Here is a 25,267-nt window from a genome sequence, read left to right as displayed (position 1 = left end):
CCCCCATGTTTATAGTGGAACACGCCCACCGCCCTCTGGGACCAAGGCCTCTCCCTGGCGCGAATCCTAGGCCGATTATAGCGAAACTGCTCAACTACAGGGACAGGGACGCTGCCCTCCGTGCTGCTCGAGAGAAGGGGAAACTACAGTACGAGGGAATGGACATATCTTTATACCCTGATTTCACCTCCAAAGTCAAGGAGGAGAGGCGGCGATTCGTCCAGTACAAACAACAACTTAGAGACTTGGGTTTGGACTACGCCATGTTGTACCCGGCGCGGCTGCGCATCAACAGGCAAGGATATTCGCATTTTTTCACCGATCCCAAGGAACTGCAAAAATCGTTGAAGCAGTGGATCAAAGAGAACCGAGGTAGCCCGACGGCGCGTGCAGAGGAGCGTACTGGCGAAGAGGACCTGGAGGATCAGGACTGATGAGAGGGGGAGTGCAGGGACACGCTCCGGAGGCTCATTTACTCTGGTAACGAGACACCCCCCCACTTTGCTGGCCAGGAGGCGCCCACTCGGGGCAAAACACTGAGGCTGCCGGACTACTCTAGGCGAGATTGTGGGTGAGATCTGCACAGATTGCAATGGTTCCCATGGGGGGCTGTGCTGTTTATACTACAGTTATCCTAAGCTTGGGTGGCCTCGAGGGGGCACCGACACAAGGAAGGAACAGGGAGGTTGGGGTTGGGGGGGGTGGGTGGGCCCATAAAAGCTGGTAGAATACGGTACTTACAACTCACTGCCGCACTAGCATATGGGGGCGCGGGCGAAGGGGCAGCTTATGAACATTGCAAGGGAGTCCAGAATGGACGGTGGACGACAAAAAGACTGAGTAGGCTACCTCTGCCCTAGTGCTTACAGCGCTTACGGCTCGTATTGAGCCTGTTTTGGGAAGTGTTGAATGGGTTTGAAGATGGGTGGGGGGGAGGGATGCAGGGAACTCGGTCACACCAGGTTGGGGTTGGTTGACTGTGGGAGGTGGGGAGAGTTGGGAGTTCTGAGTTCAGGGATGTTCGGGGGGGGGGTCCAAAATGTGCTCTGAAATGTTATGTTCCGCAGGATGGGTGGGCAGCTGCTACTTACGGAGGGTGGTGGTACTCGTCACTGCAATGCAACTGAAGTACTCCTTCACTGTCAATGGCTGACACAACACACGAAGATTTACTGAGTGATACAGAGACCCTTAAGGCTATTACGTGGAATGTGAGGGGGTTAAATGACTATCGGAAACTCCGCAAGGTGCTACACTATCTACAAAGACACCACATAGACCTGGCACTACTGCAGGAAACTCACTTGCCCAACACCAGCAAGATGCTCACGCACAGGGGGCTTCAGGGACACACCACTTACGCAGGCTTCACCACACACGCAAGGGGGGTTCTCACATGGGTCAACCCGAAATCCAAGTTATCCCTTACACTGATGAAGGCGGACCCGGAGGGGAGGTTTGTGTTGAGCAGGTGCACAGGCAAGGGGCACAACCTACTGGTCATGAACGTCTATGGCCCGAACTATGACTCCCCTGAATTCTACGCGGCAGTGGCGGGACATAGTGCCGAGTGGTCCGCAGATAGAATGCTTTGGGGGGGAGACTTCAACTTCACTTTTAGCCCAGAGCTAGATAGATCGACGGGCCCCCCCCGGCGACCGGCGGCGGCTGCGCAACAAATGCAGGCAGAAATGTTGAGACTAGGTCTGGTAGATGTTTGGAGGGAAAGACACAGCGCTAAAGGGGGATACACGCACTACTCTGCGTATCACAACATCCACACCAGGATAGATTACTGGCTGGCCACACATACCCTACTCTCCACGATCAGGGGCTGCAGGGTGCTTCCCCGGACCCTGTCGGACCACTCCCCGGTATTGTTGGTACTGAACACTCCCAAGCAGAGAATCCCCCCGTTCACGTGGCGTTTCCCGCCTTACTCCTTGCTGGATGAGGCATTTAGAGCTGACCTGGGGGAGGACATAGATAACTTCTTCGCCACTAATTTAGGCTCAGTGGACAGCTTCGGAACGATTTGGGAGACATTTAAAGTGTACGTCAGGGGGGTGGTCATGGCGAAACACTCCAGTGTCCTGAAAGCAATTAGAAACAGACTGAAGTATCTGGAGGGGCAGATAGCAGACTTCGAATGCCGCCAGCTACTTGACCCGACCCCGACAGGGGATGGGACCTTGCAAGATCTACTGAAAGAGTTCCACGAGGAGGCAGACAGGGAGGTCAGACATCTAGGAAAATATGCGACAGCGCGTACGTATGGAGAGGGTGACCGCCCAGGTGCACTACTAGCCAGGATAATGAAGGGCACCAGGCGTAGGCAGGCAGTCACAGAAATGCGAACCCCAGGGGGGGCGATGCTAACAACGGAGGAAGACATACTAGCGGAGTTTAGGAGATTCTACGAGGAACTATACACCAATAAAATCTCGGGGTGGAGGACCAAATTGACAACTACCTCAGCTATATCAAGATGCCATTCCTCGAGAACTGGCAGAGGGAATTCCTGATGACCCCTATACTCCGTGAGGAGATATCAGACGCGCTAGACGGCATGAGATCGGAAAGTGCCCCCGGGATTGATGGATTGACTGTGGCCTTTTACAAGGCGTACAAAGACAAGCTGTTACCTTACCTCTCCACCCTCTTTGACGAAATATGTGAGTACGGCGTTATGCCGCCCTCTATGAGAGAGGCACTCATCGTCACTATATTGAAGCCAGGCAAGCCCCATGACCTTCCAGGTTCATACCGCCCATTGTCCCTTCTTAATGTGGACGCTAAGCTTTATGCGAAGGTCCTGGCGACCAGGCTGGCACTTGTGGCGCCTGAGTTGGTAGCCCCGGAGCAAGCAGGGTTTATCCCGGCTAGGAACCTCACTTACAACATCCGCACGGTCATGGGAGCCATGCAGCACACCAAGCATGACACCAAAGCCATCGCGGTCTTCCTAGACATGGAGAAGGCCTTTGACTCCGTGGAGTGGCCTTTCATGCGCAAAGTACTGAAGAAGCTAGGGCTGGGAGAGCTATTCCTCCAACTCCTGGGCGCCCTTTACCATCAGCCCACAGCTAGAGTTAGACTGGGAGATGCAGTCTCGGAGCCGATCTCCATCAGCAGAGGCACGAGGCAGGGGTGTCCCCTTTCCCCGCTACTCTACGCTCTGGTGGCGGAGCCACTGGCGTGTGCGATTCGGGAATACCACTCGTATGAAGCCATCAACTACCCAACCTACAAGATTGGTATTTCCACGTATGCGGATGACACCCTGCTGTATGTCAGGGACCCGGTCAATAATCTTTCATCGGTATTGAGGGAAGTAGTGAGGTTTGGGGCACTCTCGGGACTGAAGGTTAACTGGGCAAAATCGGTCGCCTTCCCAATGACCCCAATCACCGAACCCTTCGAGATGGACTACCCGCTCCAATGGTCCACAGAACCGATAAGATATCTGGGCATCATGCTCCACACGGACCCTGACATTATGCTGAGGGAAAACTACGGGGTTGCCTACAGCAAACTCGTAGACGACGTTGAGCTCTGGATTAAGCTCCCGCTGTCTCTGATGGGAAGAATAGCCATGATGAAAATGGTTATTCTCCCGAGGTTTCTGTTCCTCTTCAATAATCTCCCGATGGTCCTCTCGAAAGCTTTCTTCGCAACCATAAACAAACTCCTAGTGAGACTGGCATGGGCTGGAAAACAACCTAGGGTGCAATGGAAGGTACTGCAATTGCCATACGAGCAAGGGGGGCTGGCTGCACCAGACCTGGAACGCTATTACAGGATAGCCCAAGCCTCCCATCTCCACACTTGGATTCATGGCAATCAGGACATCCCGCATGTGATTCTGGAACGGCTGTTCGCAGACCCTACCCCGCTCCCTGCGACCATCTGTGGCCCCAAAGACCGCAGAGTAGGCATGCTGGACTCTCTACTGTCCACTAACCACGCCTGGCATTCCATATTGCAGAGGCAAAACAAAGAGCTGATGTACGCACCCAACATGCCAATACAGTGGGCGCTTTGGCTCCCAACATTGACGGAACCGGGTGTACACAAGGTCCTCAACAAACTGGGCGCACGCACCTTGGGGGACCTATTCGTGCAAGGGAAGGTGAAGACGTGGGTACAGCTTTCACAAGGGAAGGAGAGCACCTCATTACTTCAGCGCTTCCAGTACCATAGGGTACGTAGTGCCCTGCTAGAACTGCTAGGCCCCGACATGGAAGAACCCCCTGAAGTCCCGGAACTAGTATACGTCATAGACACTGTGTCTCCGAAGAAGCTGATTACTAGGCTTTATAGGATAGGACATGAGCACACGGCCCTGCTCTACACGAGGGCGCGCTTAGCCTGGCAGACTGACCTAGACACCCATATTGATGACAGCATGTGGGCGTACTGCTGTGCGGCCTCCAGGCGAATTTCCCTGAATGGGAGGCACCGCTTGGTCCACTTTAAATTTTTGCAAAGGGTATACCATACGCCGGAACGACTGCACAGGTACGGCGTCCGTGACACGCCACGCTGTGAGAGGTGTCACGCCCAGGTTGCGGACTTCCTGCACTTAGCTTGGAGCTGCCCGGGTGTTCAGAGGTTCTGGACCTGCGTATTTGCTGAAATTAGCACTATTGTGGAGTTGGACTTGGTATTGGACCCAGCCCTTGCTCTAATGGGATACACGAGATTGATACCCGTCTCAGTGAGAAAGCTGGTAAGCATGGGAATGCTCCTTGCAAAACGAGTAGTCGCTTTATGCTGGATGAGGGGCCCGCTACCTACACTTAAGCGGTGGGCCAGCGACATGACGTACTGTAACACTCAGGCGGAAACATACAGTGAGCTCCTTCCGCCCAGAAGTCGTCCCAAGAACTTCTGGGGGTTGTACCAGACCTACCTAACCTCCAGGATAGACGAGGATGAATCAGCAGAGGGTGAGGGGGAGGAACGAGGGAGTGACCCGCACTTGGAGCCTGGGTGAATCGGACAGGGCTCTCCCCCACACATCAGACCGTCCAAGGGCTATAGGAGTCACCTCATCCTTAGAGGTGAGAGAACATGGAAGTGACCCTCTGAACGATGGAGAGTAGCATGCTGCGCAAGCCACAACTCACCAGCGGGACGCCCGCTGACTCACACGAAGAGCACTATTCGGGGACCAGTTCAGGGGAGGGGGGATTCATGGGGCGGGGAACTGGTTGGGAGAAAAAGTTGAAAATGTACAGATTTGTTCATATACATACAGTGCACATAACAACGCAGATCGTATGAGCCTACAGAGGGAGGCCTGCTTTTGCCGAACTGCTGCTATGACTTGGAATTGAACTCTATGTTTTTCATGTGTCATACCTATGTGTCATCGTTATGGCGAAGAGACCCACTGCCGGCCCGAGAAGGGTTGTAGGCGAATGGCTATTTGTACTTTGTGATGTGCTTTCTCATGATAAATACAATAAAAAAAAAAAATTAAAAAAAAACCCCATCGTCCATGTCATACCAGTCCTGTACGCCCACCACCTCGTACATAGAAACCGACGACGGCGCAGACGGTGAGTACAACGAAATCAAACATACCTGTACGTGGTGCCACACGCGCACATCCCTATCAAACGCCTGTAATGTCGGGGTAAGTAGCGACACACGCCACCGCATATCACCAGTGTAAGAGTCAGACGTGCCGCAACTACGTCATCGATTACGGGGTGCGGTAGGCGACCGCACATCACCAGTGCAATTGTCAGACGTGCCGCACCCACGTCATCGATTACGGGGTGCGGTACGCGACCGCACATCACCAGTGCAATTGCCAGTCGTGCCGCACCTACGCCATCGATTTCGGGGTGCAGTACGCGACCGCACATCACCAGTGTAATTGTCAGACGTGCCGCACCCACGCCATCGATTTCGGGGTGCGGTACACGACCGCACATCACCAGTGTCATTGTCAGACGTGCTGCACCCACGTCATCGATTTCGGGGTGTGGCATGCGACCGCACATCACCAGTGTAATTGTCAGACATGCCACACCCACGTCATCAATTTCGGGGTACAGTATGCTACCGCATTTCACCAGTGTAATAGTCAGACGTGTGGGACATAAGTCTGCAGTCTCAGTGCAAGTGTAAGTGATGTGTACAAAACATACCCAGCAGTGTCCATCATCAGAGTGTGTGTGTGGCAAAGAGCCCCACCAGTGCCCAGCAGTGCCCACTATAACAGTGTGTGGCTAAGACCCCCAGTAGTGCCCAGCATAACAGTGTGTGTGTGGCTAAGACCCCCACCAGTGCCCACCAGTGCCCAGCATAACAGTGTGTGTGTGTGGCTACGACCCCCAACAGTGCCCAGCAGTGCCCAGCATAACAGTGTGTGTGTGGCTAAGACCCCCACCAGTGCCCACCAGTGCCCAGCATAACAGTGTGTATGTGGCTAAGACCCCCACCAGTGCCCACCAGTGCCCAGCATAACAGTGTGTGTGTGGCTAAGACCCCCACCAGTGCCTACCAGTGCCCAGCATAACAGTGTGTGTGTGGCTAAGACCCCCACCAGTGCCCAGCACAATAGTGTGTGTGTGGCTAAGACCCCCACCAGTGCCCAGCATAACAGGGTGTGTGTGGCTAAGACCCCCAGCAGTGCCCAGCATAACAGTGTGTGGCTAAGACCCCCAGCAGTGCCCAGCATAACAGTGTGTGTGTGGCTAAGACCCCCACCAGTGCCCAGCAGTGCCCAGCATAACAGTGTGTGTGTGGCTAAGACCCCCACCAGTGCCCAGCACAACAGTGTGTGTGTGGCTAAGACCCCCACCAGTGCCCAGCACAACAGTGTGTGTGTGGCTAAGACCCCCACCAGTGCCCAGCATAACAGTGTGTGTGTGTGTGGCTAAGACCCCCTTCAGTAAAAGCTGGAACATACCATTGGTAACCTCATTAACATCTGGAAATAGACACATGTTACTATACCCAAATTTGAACATCACGCCAGCTCCCAGGCACACAGCAGTCAAAGACATTAACAGACAAACTAAAGTACAGAAACAGAAATAAATAGATTTATTCAGCTGGATCCAAAATGAAAATGCAAATAAGAGTCCTTGCTCTTTGAAGGCCAACGGCCAGTCCAAACAAGTGATCAAAACAGATTGTGCCACAATGGATGTTGACACACCCAAACTTGCCTGCACATGGAGTTCAATACGCAGTGGAAACAGTGGGGGCATCATCTGTGGAATCCCCCGGCACCGCAGGGACAGGGGAGGGAAGGACAGGTGTAGTGGGGGCAGGTGGTGTGGATTCATCCACACTGGCCGGTGCATTGCAGAATGTAGCAATATAAACTTGGCTGCACACTTCAGCCAGTTCTGTAAAACTTCCACCTGAACCCGGGGACACATTGGGGGTGGAGGTAGAGGGTTGTGAGTCTGTGGTTGTGGTTCTGTGGATACGTGTGGTATGTCTGTCCCCTCTCCCTGTGGGTGTGCCTACATCCCCTTGAGATTGGGTGCGTGGTGATTTGAGTTTCTTCTGCCGTGTGGGTGTGCTGGGTGTGTCTGTTGTTGTGTCTGACCTGTGGCGTCTGCGTGAACTTTTGGAATGTATGGGAGAGGCTGAGGTGGATGGGTCAGAAGGAGGGGGGGCCAGATGCTGCAGGGTGGAAATAGCTGCCGTCAGTGTTGACTCTATGGCAGCCACACTCCGACGTAGATCAGACATGCCAGATGACATGCCCTCCATGAACGACAACAACTGTGTAATGATTTGTGTCTGTCCATGGAGGACAGTCAACATGAATGTCTGACCTACTACAAGCTGCCGGAGTAGGTCCACAGACTCAGCACTGAGGGCAGCAGGGGACACAGGGGCAGGTGCTGCGGTGCCGGGACCAAAGAAGACACGGGAGCTAGCACGGACCCTAGGGACCCTAACAAGTGGGAGGGTGAAGATGGTAATGGAGGAGGAGAGGCCAGCCAAAGGTGAAGTAGAGGCCATTTCTGCATATTCCCCCTCCTCCTGAGTCTGATTCCGAGCCGTCCGCATGGTAGGATGTGTCGGTCACATGGGGTCCGGCCTGCAGACTCTCCTCACCCTCCGTGCCACTGGCTCCCTCCGACTCCTCATAGCAGGTGGCACTGTCGCTGGGTCCCTCTGTGTGGTCCGTGTCTGTGTCTCCTCCAGATTGTGGTGGTGATGCTGTTGGCAAGGAGAATAAGAAATACATATCAGTCTCCTGTACACATCTGACAAATCAGCTTTAAAAAAATAGCACACATTTCTAAACATGGCCTGCATCATGAGTCCAAATCCACTGAACTATGCACAATGCCAAGCATAGTCTTGGGCAATAAGAAGAGAAACTAAGTTCAATGTATACTAGGATAGAAGTAACAGGCAAGGCAACAACTTGTATGAGAGAGACACATTGATGACCGACTGCCTGACAACCGGATAGATGATGATCAGTCACTGTTCATTTTCCCACCCTGACTCACAAAACCAGACCTGGTGATGGTCGAATTGCTGCGCCCCTTTGCCACATGCTAAAAGTCCTTCATGAACTGCCATGTTAAGCCATCCTGGGAACTGGAGCCAAGTGTACCTTCCCCTCACACTGGCATGACAGATGTCTACACACAAAGTCACATTGTCTGGTTGACCATCTATATGATTTAATAACAACATGCAACACATTTGAGTATATGAACACACACTGCACAGTGTGAGTATGCACAAGCCAAAATAATTACACATGTACAGTGTGGTCCTGTAGCCAAGACATCACAAATAGAAAGTACACCATGGACCAAGGCCCCTAAGGCTGACTCTTGCAAAAAATACATGTTGATACTCAAGATCAGTGCAAAAATATGTAGAAGGGCAGACCCAGTGCACATGTGGTGCTACATGTAAGGTAACAACAGGTGTCACAGACCTCACTCCAACATGATGATGTGCTAAGGAATTTGCATATTAACACATAGCACCTTAGGAGTACCTGTGAAAGAAAAGGTGTTGTCACAGAGCTGGGCAAATGTGAAGTAGGGCAAGGCATGTAAAAAGCATCTCCTGAAACTTGGCCATTCTCATGCCAATGCATGAAGTGGATGTCTGACAACACCACTCCAACTGTGGGAGTGTTAGCATGCCTGGGAGCACTGCAGGTAGCATGTGACACACATGACAACAAACAGACATGTACCTACCCCCTTCTTGCTGCTGTCTCCCCTGCAACTGCCTATGGAGGTCTGGGAACACCACTTCCAGGACCCGGAGCATGTTGGGGGTGAGGTGGCGGGTGCCGCCATGCCGGCGTGGAGCTTCCAGCTTCAGCTGTACTCTGGCGAGGCGGCGGGTCCAGCATCGGATGTCCTGCCACCTCTTCCTGATGTTTCTGAGCCTCCTGCGAGGCCCCCCCCTCTCTCCTGACAGCCCTGGCGATGTTCAGCCAGATGTCACCCTTCTCATAGGCAGATACCTGTCACGAATGTAAAGATAAAGAACATCAGTACAGCTGGTCCATGTCCCAAAGACACACATATGCACAAAATACTTGAGGACAACAGGCTATAGGATGATGAACACACTTGCATCATTGTCCAGGAGGATGTGGCCTGCGAGCAAACAGAAATGCACTACATGCCATTGCAAGGCTACAGATGACATGGCACTCACTGAGCAACATCTGCCACATCAGGCTGCACTGCAGCACGTGACATCCAGTCACACACCCCACTACAACAAATAACCCTCTTCAGACAATACTGTGCACATCGGCACTCCCTCAAAACAACATTGCATCTCTGAAACATACATACACAATGGCTGTAGTGTCACACACACAACAGGTGCACACTCCAAGGTCATGCACACATCACTCACCTGATCCTCTGGTCTCCCATACAGCTTGCTGTAGTTGGGCAGGAGGGCATCCAGCAGGGCCTTGTTCTCAGCATCACTGAATGCAGGTGCCCTCTCCATGCTCAGCTAATCAGGGTCCAGAGGATACAGAGACAGCAGCTGTGTTTACCACTCAAACTTTGTGCAGGCAAGTGCCCTCCCTCAGCCACATGCTGCCTTATATCTGTGCTGCGGAGGGTCGGTGAGTGCAAGGAGTAGTGTGTGAAAGGCCACAATAGTTAGCATCCTATGTGACACACAAGGCCATGACACACACATGCATGGTTTGAAAAGTGAGCCAGAGCTGAACAACAACTTTTGCAACAATGTATACTTTTGCCCAACTGAATTTTCAAGATCACCTGTAGGGCACTCTCAAATCTCTGTAACCATGACAACCTGGCTGCATTCTAATCCTACCACTGTTGCTCTAGATGTTTTCTATGTATTTTTTTGAATATACACACAAGTACAGTGCGATTGCACCCGCAAATGCAACTCATTCAATGGTGAAACGAGGCGTACACACGCACGTACGACTGGGGTACGCTCTGCTCGCGTATGTTTACAATGCATTGTAGAAACGAGGCCTACACACGCACGTACGATTGGGGTACGCTCTGCTCGCGTATGTTAACAATGCATTGTGGAAACAAGGCCTACACACGCACATACTATTGGGGTACGCTCTGCTCGCGTATGTCTACAATGCATTGGGAAACTAGGCCTACACACGCACGTACGATTGGGGTACACTCTGCTCGCGTATGTCTACAATGCATTGTGGAAACAAGGCCTACACATGCACGTACGATTGGGGTACGCTCTGCTCGCGTATGTGTACAATTCATTGGGAAACGAGGCCTACACACGCACGTACGATTGGGGTACGCTCTGCTCGCGTATGTCTACAATGCATTGTGGAAACGAGGCCTACACACTCACGTAACATTGGGGTACAGTGCGTCAGACATGCTCAATTGAATGGTTGTGTAGGCTGCGTCCATGACCTCATACATGTCAACATTGGGAGAGTGAACCTAGCAAATCACATGGCTGGGATGTAGTGTACACTCATGCTGACCATGTGGATGTATACATCTGCATGGCATCCTTCCATCAGCAGGCCCTAGGTGTGGCTGACAGTGATGAAGCACAGGAAATGTCATCTTGTGGCTCAGTTGATGTGTGAAGAGCTTTTGAGACATGTCAATTATCATGTTGCACATGTGGTTCAAATACATACAACACGTATCACCTGAGTAACGTCTGCAACATATTGTGATGCACATCAACACTGGAAGTGCACACGATTGACTACATGGAACTGTCACATCATGACATTGACATGCCCACTGTCACAGATGTGAAATTGAAGCACAGCATGACCAAGTGTGACCACGTTATGTGTGTGCCACATGCGACATTGTGCATGCTGACAGCATATGAAATGAACAGGTCAGTATAATTTTCCTCCCCTTACAATATCCACAAGCGTCAGACTGGATCTGCAAATTTGTGCTTAGCAGTACCCTTGTGCGTCGGTAGGCGACGTCTGTGGCTTAGTGTGTGTCGTTGGCGTTGTGTGCGCCGTTATGACGTTGTCTGAGCACTCAGACCCCGCCTACTTGTGCTGACGTCAGCTCCGATTTTTTCACACCAGGAGCGCAGTGCTGGTATAAGTGTCACCTAAGTTATTCAAAATCAAAACCTTGTACAATCACTTTTGATGACTTTACTTGAATTTTCTACTCTGGACGGTGCCAATGGGGTTGTCCGGTGTCAAGCCTGTGAGGATAGCGACCGACTGATGTCGGTGACTGACCCTCACCGTCGGTGTCTCCAATGTCCCCACGTCAACCACAACAACAAGAGCTGCCTCGACTGCCGGGCCCTGACTTTGGAGGCTAGGCGGGAGTGGTCCCGCAAGCGGCTCCGACTCCAGCAGTTGGCCTGCACTGCAAGAGGTCAGGGTCTGGACGGAGGTCGAGGGACCGGGCGTGGGGTTTGAGCCATCAGAGCTCCGGGAGTCAACATCACTCCTCTGTGGCTAAGTCGTCAGCAAAACACAAGTAGTCAGAGAGGTCATCGCTCTTCCAAATCCCCACGATGCACGTGCAATGTGGCAGGGGACTTGTGTGACACCGCCCACACGGGTCTGTCAGAGTGGTGTGCGTCGTAGCCTGCCCCACAAACTCCGGTCCCTGGGCAGCATGGAACGCAGGATGAGTTTAAGCGCTTCCTCATGGCCATGATGTCCCTCACTCCTCCGACGGGCAATGCGGCGGCTTTGGGCCCAGCAGACACGTCTGGGGTCCCTAGTGGGTCTGGTGCTACTGGTCCAATGCCAACAGGTGCTTTGGCTCAGACGGGGCCGCCGTATTTAGCCCTGCAGTAAAGAAAGCCAGAGCCGGTGGTAGGATGTTCTCGGTGAACACCGCCAAACTTTGGAACACCCTCCCCCTCTCACTCCGTTCCAACCCGGACCTGCTGTCATTCCGTAAAAACCTGAAGACCTTACTATTCACCAAAGTCTCCGAGCTATAATGTGTCACTTTACCGGTCCCTTCAATTCTTACCTCCCAGCGCTTGGACGCCCCCGGGCAGCAATTGCGCTCTATAAATCTATTTCCATTCCATTCCATTCCACCGCTGGCCCACACTGGATCCAAAACTTGTTTCTGGTCCTGGCTGGTTGACCTCACGCACTCACAGTCTACAGTCCCCCAGGTTTCCCCCTCGGCGCTGTCCTCGGGTGGTGCCGTCCCCAATACCACACTGTAAACGGCTCTGGCGTGGGAACGGCGCAGCCAAATGCCGCATTTGATGTTGCATGGGGATTATAAATTAGAGTAGCCTGCCACATCTGTTCACAACCCTGATAAGCATGGAATGGGTGTTAAGGAGTATTGGGATTGGTCTGAAGACCCACTGACACGTGAGTGTCAGTCCCAAGACGAATGGACAGGTAGACTTGGGGATGCGAGTGGTCTGCACACCTCGTCTGACACTGGTTTTGTCACAAATCCAACCGTGGCTTTTGAGGAGGGGCCAACCTACAGTGTGGTGTTGACGTGGGCAGACAAAGCCTTGCCCCTTCGTCTCACTGTCGCAGCCGTGAGGACCGACCTCCTCACTGAGGTCCTTAAAAAGCAATCACGCTTGGCTGAGCCTCTGCAGCTGTGTCATGAGGCATTGACTGACGCTATTTTGTGCACTAGGTCCAGGCCCGATGCAGGTTCGGCTGTAGATACGCACCTGGGCAGATGCCAATACCCACCACCGGACGACCCATGTGTCCTGTCCACCCACCCCACCCCAGAGAGCCTGGGCATCCAGGCCTCCAAATCACACACCACATTCCCATCTGCTCCGCCGGACAGGGTATCCAAGAGGTATGAGCAGTACGGCAAGATGGTTTCATCCTCCCTGAGTCTGGGACTGCGGTCTCCCAACATCACATGCCTCGTTGTCCGCTATACCCACTCTTTACGGGACACGGTTGCCGAACTGCTTCCCGTTGTCGGTACGGGCAAAACTTGCACAAGCCCTTGTGGAAGGGCAAGCTGCGGCATGGCATTTGATGCGGTGTGGGCTGGATCACATCAACTCACTGGGCAGGGCGATGGCAACCACGGAGCCAATTTGTAGCAAAGCCTGGTTGGAGTCCAACCAATTTGTACCCGATGTCCAGAGTACACTCATGGACATGCTGTTTGATGTTAGTTGCCTTTTTGGCAACAAGGCAGACCATGCGCCGTAGCACATTAAGGTCTCCAGGGTTTACGGGCAGGTTCATGGGCCTGTTGCCCCTGCAACAGCAAACTGGTACCTTTTGCTTTTTTTGTGGCCAAGGAAGTGACACACACACATGTTCTGGCAGCCACGCAACGCTGACTAACATCCAACGCGGTAGCGCCAGAGGTAACCGCTGTGGCGGCTGTCGTGGACAACGGGGAGCTCAGTCCACACCTCCCCTGCAACATCTGCTTACACACACCCCTACTCTGTACTTTCAGGGCCATGTGACACCAGTGGGGGGCATGGTACGGCAACACCTCCACCACTGGCGCACTGTCACTTTTGACAGGTGGGTGCAGAAAATCATCCCAAGCGGCTATTCCCTCACCCTTGATGCAACCACTGAAGCCATGCCACCGCAATACAAAAGCGTATGTGGAGATCATTGGCAACTGCAGCATGCAGGAGTTACAGCCCTCTTGGCCAAGGGGGCCATTATCCCCATTCCTGGGCCCAAAATAGGGTGTGTCTGCTACTCCGACTACTTACTGCTACCCAAGAATGCCAATGGGGGCCTACCCACTATCTTGGACACATGTAACGACAATGGCTTCCTCCGGAAGTAGACGCTCAAAATGCTGATAGTGGCTCAGGTCCTACCTGCCCTGGACCAAGCAGACCGGATGGTAGCAGTGGACTTGCAGGATGTATATTTCTGCATCCCCATCCTGCCGGCCCACCGGCCCTTCCTGCGGTTCACGTTAGGCCATAAGTACTTACAGTTTCCCAGCTGCACTTTGGCCTTAGCTGCGCAACACGGATGTACATGTCGGTACTGGTATCCCGAGTTCTCAGTATGTCAGTTGACCAGCCGGTTCACCTGCCTCTCCTGGAGGACCCTATGTTGCAGCAGCGGAGGACGATCCACCACCCGGACCTGTACAGTCTCCACCTCCATGCTTGGAGATTGAGCGGCGACAGTAGAGGCCATTTGACTTTCATCCTCAAGTCTGTAATATCATCTATGCTGCCAGGCGTCACTCCACAAAGTTGGAATACACCTGCAGGTGGACCAGATTTGTGGCATGGTGCACACCAAAGGCTGTGGACCCTCTTTCTGCACCTCTTCATGAATTTCATCTCTTCCTCCTTCCTCATGCCCAGCAGGGCTCTGCTCTGGCCACTGTCAAGGGCTACGTTCCTGGCCTTTCACCCATACTAAGGCTGACTGATCAACCTTCTTTGTACTAGTCCCCTATTGTGAGTTGTTTTCTGTACGGCATCAGACACACGTTTCATCATGTTCTTACATTTCTGATGTGTGCTCCCTTTGAGCAACTGCACAATTTTCTTCTCCACCTTCTTACTCCGAAGACTGCTTTTCTCTTTGCCATCAACTCTGCCAGGAGAGTGAGTGAGCTTCAGGCTCTTTCTACATAACCTCCTCACCTTTCACTCCATCCGGACAAGTTTGCGTTTCTGAAAACACCCTATTTCCAGCACTAGTTTGACAAGGACTTCCACATCGGGCACTCTTTCACCTTGTACACCTTATTCCCACCTACGCATCCCCCAAAGGAGATGGAGCAGCTACACCGTCTGGACCCAAAATGTGTGCTCACATACTATGTGGATCGCACACAACAGTTCCTGGTGGATGAACACCTTTTAGTCTGTCACGTGTTTGCTGTAAAGTGAAGGCAGGTACACGAGCAGACCATCTCTCTGTGTGTTGTCTGGTGTATGAAGGCTTGGTACCCCTTCCCAAACACGTAGACTCATGTTGGGCTGAGGGCCCATTCCACTCGGGACACGGTGGGTACTACTGCCCTGGGTCGGGGAGTCCCCTTGCAGAACATTTGGCAGGTAGCTACGTGGGCCTCAATGCACACGTTTGGAAAACACTACTGCCTGGACAGCCAAGTCCAGAGGGATGTCTTATTTGGCCGCTCCGTCCTCCTGGATTTTCTTGTGTGATTATTTTTGTCAAGACCCACCACAGGCATTGGTCTTGCTAGGGTATGTTTTCCAAGGTAGGAATCTTATGCAGACTACTGTTACTTACAGATGATCCGTTACAAAAGGTAAGTAACTTGTTCATACTGTTAAGTATATCTGCTGTAGCAGCATAGATGATGTGTCCTTGCTGTGATGAGAGGGTTTCCCATGTACGCACACCATGCCACTTGTGCCAATGATCCGTCCATATGTGTGATGGCATCATTCACAAATAGTCAATAAGATAAAGTTATGCTGTCTGATGATGCCTATGTTTGACTATTGGAAATGTCACACCGCAAAGAGAATATGTCTGATCAGTGCAAATGATGGAACATGTGTTGTGGGTGTGTGCATTGCTGTCAGCTGTCTGGAGGTGCAGACAACCTCCTAATGCAAATCACGTGACGTGTGTGACTGACCAGATACATTGTCCTGTGTCCCGCTCACTCAGACCTTCCCATCAGATCATTTGTATGCATGTCATATCCATTCCACAAACCACAGGTCTTGTACTTTACATGTAGGAGTGGCTTGGAGCTGTCACATGTTTCCTGTGTGTGTAGTCCACGCCACACTCACAATTGTATTGATGTGTTGAGCAGTGTTGCTTGTGCCATGTACATTGTAATTTTCTTTGTCTGACAGTTGTACACAATTTTTCAGTTAAAAATGTTTTGCAGGGCACCCCCTCTTGAAAGGCCGTTGCCAGACTTGGATGCCATGAGGGAACGATATTGCATACAGCGTTACCGCTTCCCAGCACAGTTGATTCAGGACCTGACGGACAGACTGGAAGCACACCTGCTACCACGACATAGGTATCCGACTGCGCTGACACCAAAGGTAAAGGTGATGGCTGCACTACATTTCTTTGCCACAGGTACGTTCCAATTTACCATAGCTGATGTGGGAGGGATGTCACAGACAATTTTCAGCCGGGTATTAAGTGATGTATTGGATGCAATGTTGCTGCACATTGATGAATTCATCACATTCCCTACTCCTGAACAGTTGACAGATGTCAAGGGGGAATGCTATGCCCTGGGACGCATGCCACATGCAATTGGTGCAATTGATGGTACACATGTTACTCTGGTGCCACCAAAGGCTCAGGAGCAAGCGTACCGCAACAGGAAACACTACCACTCGATAAATGCCCTGGTGGTGTGTCTTGCCAACATGCTTATCTCACATGTTTGTGCTCGCTTTCCAGGATCGTGCCACGATGCTTTCATCATGAGGCGAAGCAAGATACCACAGATGATGCTGCAGCTGCACAACCATCGGGCATGTCTAGTTGGTGGGTGCACTCTGTTAGCCATGTATGTCAATATGTCATTACTTCATGAACGGCATCATATTACACCCTCATTTCCATGATGTCAATTTGCAGGAGACGCAGGATATCCAAACATGCTGTGGCTAATGACTCCCCTACGCAATCCCAGGTAGCTGCAGACCAGCGGTACAACAATGCTCATGGGAAGACCAGGCGGGTGATCGAGCGTACATTTGGACTCCTGAAGAGCAGGTTCAGGTGCCTGGACAAGACAGGCGGTGCACTCCAATACACCCCACTCAAGGTGTGTAACATCTTCATTGTGTGCTGCATGCTGCACAACAAGGCAGTGGAGAAGGCTGTGCCACTCATCCTAGATCCTGATGAGCTGGAACATCCGCCCGTTGAGGACGAGGGCCTTGGCCAGGATGTGAGTGACAAGGAGGTTGAAGATGATATCCGGATTCACCTCATTCGCAACTTCTTTTCATGATGGTGAGTCATAGGTGAATTTTGTCCAAAGCTCAACTTTAGAGTTGCATGGGTAGCATGCTGTGTATGCAGCTGACTGTATGCAATGTCAATTTTATGTTTGATGTGCAGTGTCACACAGGTGCAGATGTAATGCAACACACATATGTGCTATGTGTGTACTTGGTATGTATAAGTGTACTACAACATCAGGCTAATTAACATGAGTATGTCAGAATGACATTCTACAGGACTTGACCCCTTGTGTGCCTCTCATCCCAGGCTCGCCCTGCCTGTTGTCCGCTGGTGCCATCTTGGTCATCCTGCTATTGCCCATCATGATTGCAACGTTAACCGAATATTGGGAGCATGCATGGACATGTGGAAAAGTCTAATTTGGGTAAGGACTCATATAAGGCAGATTAGCGTTGGTATGTTTTCAATAGTGTGGTACATGTTCTTGCGCATGTTGTTTGACAATGTATACATGTAATCACATCATGTTTCCTATTACATGTAGGCCCACCCCCATGACAGGATAGTCACCCCACCTGACAGTCATCTGTAGTTGTTTTAGACTCTGATGGCAGCATCAATGTGTGTTGACATTGACACTGAAACCAACAAAGAATAGCAGTGAGTCAAAAGGCCAACTGAATTATGTATCCAACAGACAAAACAACCAGGGTGTTGAAAAACCAAGAAGAAACGTCAATGTGAGCGAGTTCCCATCAGTCCACCATTGAGACCGTCCTTCATCATCTGGGATCTCTTACTCGTTTGGAGAACTGGTAGACCACAACAGACTGGCAGATTTTGATAACCAGGTCTAGGGTGTACCAGACACACTAACTCAGACGTGAACAGGATGTGCCTAGTGGGGAACTGAATAGCAGTGCTAGAAAGTGAAAGTGTTAAAGTGAAAAAAGAAAAACAAAGAGAAAAGCTCTAAAATTGGATAGTGATAGGGGAAAAAAACTTTTAATATGCACCCTTTCACTCCCAAATCAATAAAAACAGTGCAAGTGGTAGTGTAACAAATGATTACCGACAAGAATGTTAGGTCAACATGTTTCTGCAGTCACTGGAGCCACTCAGTCTCCTGCTGCTTCCTCAGGACCATTAGTGCTACTGCTATGTGTTTAAAAGGTAAAAGATATCACCTGATAAGTGCGATATACATTCGTCTTCCCAACTTTAAATCCAGTTGTTCAGCAGGGGAGATGTATGGATACATAAAAAAAAGGCCAAAATAGAGAACAGTCAGTAAGTATCCTAACGTGCATTGATTGTGATGTTTTCATCTTAACAAACAACATGTTGGTTAAAAAAGACCAGCCTATGGAGGACAATAACAATTTGTCATATATGTATATTGTTTTTCACTCACCCATTTGCTGGGAAGGAACAACCCCACCTCACCTGGCACCAGCTCAGGTAGTGGGTGCACCGCTCTGCAGTAAAAAATAAAAAAGGTTTTTGCTTTAAATAGGGGGAAAGTATCCCTGACACTCCACATGTCACCGGTCTCTCGCACGCCCCATCCGGCGCTGCACTCTCTCACAGATTAAATCAAGTTTTTATGTTTGCGAACCCCAGCATTTGATGCTAAAGAATCGCTGGTTTCACTCTCTGTGTCACTGATTTACATGTGACTCATAAATCGATGTCTCTAGTTACACTCGGGTGACGAAAATCACCAAAAGGGATCGTCAGTGTCTTTCCCATAAAAGATTATCTCAAGGGAGTATGCTAGATTAATTACAAATGCGCAGCTGTGCCTCCTCGTGTGCGTGAGCCTCTTACCTCTTTAGATACTTTGCCATCCGTTCAGACAACAAATGATGACGGATGGGCCAAGGTCTTAGTATTAAAAAAAGAATCAGGCCAGAGTCTGTGTTCATGGCATCACAATGGCAGAGTACCTGAGGGGTAACTGTGCCCCTAGCGGACTGATTGTAACCAATGCTCCTCGCCTTTTCCTTGACGACAAAGATTTCCGCAGGGATTGGTACCTCATAGCATGGAAATGCAACCGGGATTGGTTGGTGCTAATCATTAAGACAGCTAAAAAAACAGCCGATAAAATACTAGTTGAGATACAAACCCTAGAGGGTCAGATGAGGACCACTCTGTCAGGAAAACTATTCGGCAAGGGACAGGAGGAAGGCAATAAGACCAGCAAAGAATTCAGGGATTCCATCCTGTTTAACAAACTTGAGAAATTCAAGAAGGACTTGGCAAAGTTTTCTGCTGAGAAGGTCGATCCATACACAAGCGACACCTACGTACCTGTGCCCTTTAACAAAAATGGTTGCAAAGGGGGATCAACGTACGGAACATAAAGTTCCGATGAAACATCTACTGACTCTGATTCCTCTAACCAAGGAAATACAAGAGGCAGTGCTAGAGGAAGGGGTAGCAATAGGAGAAACTGGAGGGGCTATAATCCATATTTTGGCCAACCTCAAATTCCGCCATGGTGGCAACCAACACCTTGAGGTCCACCATCTTTTCCCCCGCCATCGGGTCCTTTTGGACCACAACGACCATACCCCGAATACAATCAACAGCCTTTTTTAGGACAGGGCCAAAGACGTCCAAGAGGACGACGGAGGGCCCAACAACAGGGACAAGTCCGTTGGAATCTGCCACCCGTAACAATGGACCTGAGGAACGGGAAGAAAATCCCTCAGGATCAAGCGGGGACATCAGCGGGGCAAGCCTCGTGATAAACCTTAGCAGACATGTCCTTACTGATACTGAAGAATCGGTCCTTAACAAAGGACTAGGTTTTGTAACTACTAACAGAGGTGACCCTTTTCTTGCCCAAATCGAAATGGGAAAGTTCTTTCGTAAAATTAGGTTGCATTACCTTTTTGCCAACAAACAGAGTTCTGATCTAGTGGGGGACACAGAGAACACTGGACTTAAGAGACCATCTACCTTTAACCCAACTACTGTTGGGCTTCCAGCTAAAGTCCTAGCTTTTGAAGAGGCGGTAGATCATGATCTGAGACAATTGTACCAACAACAATGTAACCATTTTGTTAACCTGTCAAAAAAAGAACAAGAAGCAGTGAGGACACTGGCCAACACAGAGTCTTTGATAGTCAAACCGGCCGATAAGGGCGGGGCGATTGTGCTAATGGATTCGGACTCTTACTGAGACGAATGCCTACGCCAATTGAGTAACACCAGGGCATACTGTAAATTGACTAATGATCCAACAGACAGACTCACCACGGTTATCGGCCACATAGTTGAGAAAGCACTAGCTGAGGGGTGGGTCACCCAAAAAGAATCGGAATATCTTTGTACTGTAAACCCCAGAATGCCGTACTTTTATATATTGCCAAAAGTACATAAAACCCAACGGCCACCACCAGGAAGACCAATTATATCAGGCATTGGTTCGTTGCTTGAACCTTTATCGACATTTGTAGATTTTTTTCTGCAACCTATAGTGAGGGAGATGCCCACCTTTTTGAAAGATACCAAGGATGTCTTGAGGATCCTCCCTGACATCGAATATAATGAGGATCTAGATCTCCTGGTATCGTTTGATGTGGAAAGTCTTTATACTTCCATCTCACAGACAGAGACGTTAGAGGTGATTGAAGAACTGCTGACCAACAGAGACCTTAACTCCATCATGCCTGTAAGACTTATCATGACCATGGCCACTTTGGCCATGACTGAGAATTGTTTCCAGTTCGAGGAATCGAAGTCAAGTCAAAAAGATTTATTGCATAATTAATTAAAATCATTACAATTTCCACATAATAATTTTATAATACAAAAGACAAAATGCTTGCTAAAAAAATAGACTACTCCTTTGTTAAAATAATGTAACACAGTTTAAAAAAATTTCATCCGGGGATACTGCCGCAGGCTTGAGGGTCAAAATGTTATTACGTGAGTAGTGCAGAATTTACCGGTCAATAGGATCGAGGCAGCGTTGGTGACCCTCTTCATTAGCCCTGTCCTTGTTCCACAAGACTCAGGCATTTTTTCACTTCTGCCAAGAATTTTTCGAGGAATCGATTTATCTGCAGGTTAGTGGGACTAGCATGGGCAGCGTTTTTGCTCCTAGTCTCGCTAACCTGTATGTTCACAAATTTGAGCAGGCCCACATACTCGCAGACACCAACCCCCATCTTCGGTGTCTGCGGGTGTGGAAGAGGTATATAGACGATATCCTGGTAGTGTGGCGGGGCACTGTTGAGGAGCTGCACCAATTCCATCTATGGTTGAATGATAGGAATCGTTTTCTTAATTTTACTATAGAATTCGACAAACATCGACTGCCTTTTCTAGACTTACTGATCTCTTCATCTGGATGGGGACTACAATCGGAGTTGTACCGAAAGCCGATGGCAAGGAACTCCCTATTAAATTATGAACGCTTCCATCTAAAAGCACTTCAGGATAATTTTCCCTTTGGGCAATTCCTCCGTATTCAGAGGAATTGCTCCACGAGATCTGCATTCGAAGAACACTCGAAAGTACTTGAAAAAAATTTGGTGGTCAAGAAATATCCGAAACGCCTGATTCGACATGCTAAGAAAACGGCCTCTAATAATAATAGGGAGTCTTTTGGAGTTGGAACCCCCAAAACCTAAACAAGAAAGAATGACGTGTGTTAACACCTACTGTACATACTCAAACAAAATCCAAAAAATCGTAAAGAAACACTGGAAGATTCTGAATACGGGCACTGATATGCTGCCACTTCCTTTATTTGCTTTTAAAAGAGGACAGAATCTGAAGGATCAGCTTGTACACACTAGACCCAAAACAACTATCCCACGAGCAGTTGGTACTCTGTGGGATTTGCCTGCCGTCATGGGACATCATCCCTGTGGCCACTCTGCGGCGTGTCCACAAACAACTAGGACACACACTATCGACATAGGCACTGACCGACCATGGCAACTCAGAAGATTCACAAACTGTAACAGCTCTAATCTTATTTACTTAATTACATGTCCCTGCAAAATGAACTATGTAGGGATGACAACGAGGAAGATTAAGTTACGATGCTGCAGACAAGCGACGAAACTGACAAATCATTTTTTAGAAGTGGGACATCAACCTTCGGGTCTGTTCTGGACAGTACTTGACCAACCGTGGATTCCATCAACAGTCACTGATATTCCCAAATTTCTTTTTAAACGGGAACAAAAATGGGTCTTCAGACTTAAGACAGACAAATCAGGGCTAAATGAAGAAATTCCCTGGATGTCACTCTGAGAACCCATGTCACTGTTTACATCCTGGTCTGGTGTTTAACCTAACGTGTCTGCTTGACTCAGATTTTATTTCTTATGGGCCATTTCTTCAGACCTCTGATTTTCATTAAGTACAGGCTAGTTTCAGCAGGATACTATGCCCTGCATAATAGCATGGAATAGCACACCTTGATAAATCATAAGAGCCCTCTTGGTAGACGGTAACAATTCAGGTGCCAGCCTTTTTTCAACTGGGGAATAAAACTTAGAGGGTTCGTAATCACCGGTTCTGCCATGATTGGATTCCACAGGTAGGATTATGTAACAGTACGATGTTTTTTATTCATTGCTAACTTTGACTTTTCTTGCTGGGACCTGCCCCGTGTCTCGGCTAATTAAAACGGGAACTACATTTCCAGAGTACTGCAAAGCGTCGTGACGTCATCACGCCACGTACACGCACGCGGCCGACGCCCAACGCGGAAGTAAGAACCAATATAGCGTCCGCAGGTACACCGTGTCGGCACCTCCCCACGAAACAGCTCCAAAGGGACGACCAGTGTACCGACGGAGAGGTAAGAGACTCACGCGCACGAGGAGGCACAGCTGCGCATTTGTAATTAATCTAGCATACTCCCTTGAGATAATCTTTTATGGGAAAGACACTGACGATCCCTTTTGGTGATTTTCGTCACCCGAGTGTAACTAGAGACATCGATTTATGTGTCACATGTAAATCAGTGACACAGAGAGTTAAACCAGCGATTCTTTACCATCAAATGCTGGGGTTCGCAAACATAAAAACTTGATTTAATCTGTGAGAGAGTGCAGCGCCGGATGGGACGTGCTAGAGACCGGTGACATGTGGAGTGTGAGGGATACTTTCCCCCTATTTAAAGCAAAAACCTTTCTATTTTTTACTGCAGAGCGGTGCACCCACTACCTGAGCTGGTGCCAGGGAGGTGGGGTTGTTCCTTCCCAGCAAATGGGTGAGTGAAAAACAATATACATATATGACAAATTGTTATTGTCCTCAATAGGCTGGTCTTTTTTAACCAGCATGTTGTTTGTTAAGATGAAAACATCACAATCAATGCACGTTAGGATACTTACTGACTGTGCTCTATTTTGGTCTTTTTTATGTATCCATACATCTCCCCTGCTGAACAACTGGATTTAAAGTTGGGAAGACGAATGTATATCGCACTTATCAGGTGATATCTTTTACCTTTTAAACACATAGCAGTAGCACTAATGGTCCTGAGGAAGCAGCAGGAGACCGAGTGGCTCCAGTGACTGCAGAAACATGTTGACCTAACATTCTTGTCGGTAGTCATTTGTTACACTACCCCTTGCACTGTTTTTATTGATTTGGGAGTGAAAGGGTGCATATTAATATTTTTTTTCCCCTATCACTATCCAATTTTAGAGCTTTTCTCTTTGTTTTTCTTTTTTCACTTTAACACTTTCACTTTCTAGCACTGCTATTCAGTTCCCCACTAGGCACATCCTGTTCACGTCTGAGTTAGTGTGTCTGGTACACCCTAGACCTGGTTATCAAAATCTGCCGGTCTGTTGTGGTCTACCAGTTCTCCAAACGAGTAAGAGATCCTAGATGATGAAGGGCGGTCTCGATGGAGGACTGATGGGAACTCGCTCACATTGACAGTTCTTCTTGGTTTTTCAACACCCTGGTTGTTTTTTCTGTTGGATACATAATTCAGTTGGCCTTTTGACTCACTGCTATTCTTTGTTGGTTTCATTAGCATTTAGGGGGCTTAGCAGTTAGGGTCGTTAAAAATTCCCCTGGGACCTCCTTTTGGTGTTCTAATGTATTTGTGCAGCCTAGGCTGCGGGTCCGGTTTTTAATTTCGCTGCAGTAAAGAAAGGTAATACATACTCCCATAACCATCAGGTTACTTGCATGCGAATTTGGTGTGTTGCTAATGTAAAAAATGTAAATGTACAGGAATTTATATAGCGCAAATCACCGAGCGGTTTCTAAGCGCTTGCTTAGGGAACCCGTCCTGGTATTCCCCTGTGAGATAACCCCGGCAGGGTATCCGCAAGGTTAAAGGCAGGCATCCCACTGCGAGGGGCCGTTGTGGAGATTAAGCAAGCTATTGCCCAGAGTCGCAGAGTGTGAACCCGTGAATCGAGTAGGCACCGGAGTGAGAATTGTCGAGTCCATGGACATTTTAGTACTCAAGACCCCGCCGAGCCGGGAATTGAACCCTGGTCCCAGGCTGACCTCTGCTTCCAGGTCTGCCTCCTCTAACCAGTGAGCCACACTTCTCCATCTCTCGCTAATATGGCTACTAACTTAGGGCTGGCGTTTGATGAGGCTGAAGTTCAATCAATTCTAGCTGAGAATCCCAGCATTTTAGATACTTTGCCATCCGTTCAGACAACAAATGATGACGGATGGGCCAAGGTCTTAGTATTAAAAAAGAATCAGGCCAGAGTCTGTGTTCATGGCATCACAATGGCAGAGTACCTGAGGAGTAACTGTGCCCCTAGCGGACCGATTGTAACCAATGCTCCTCGCCTTTTCCTTGACGACAAAGATTTCCGCAGGGATTGGTACCTCATAGCATGGAAATGCACCCGGGATTGGTTGGTGCTAATCAATAAG

This window comes from Lissotriton vulgaris, unplaced genomic scaffold (genome assembly GCF_964263255.1).
Source record: "Lissotriton vulgaris unplaced genomic scaffold, aLisVul1.2 SCAFFOLD_314, whole genome shotgun sequence".
Taxonomy (NCBI): domain Eukaryota; kingdom Metazoa; phylum Chordata; class Amphibia; order Caudata; family Salamandridae; genus Lissotriton; species Lissotriton vulgaris.
Note: the sequence above shows the minus strand (reverse complement) of the source record.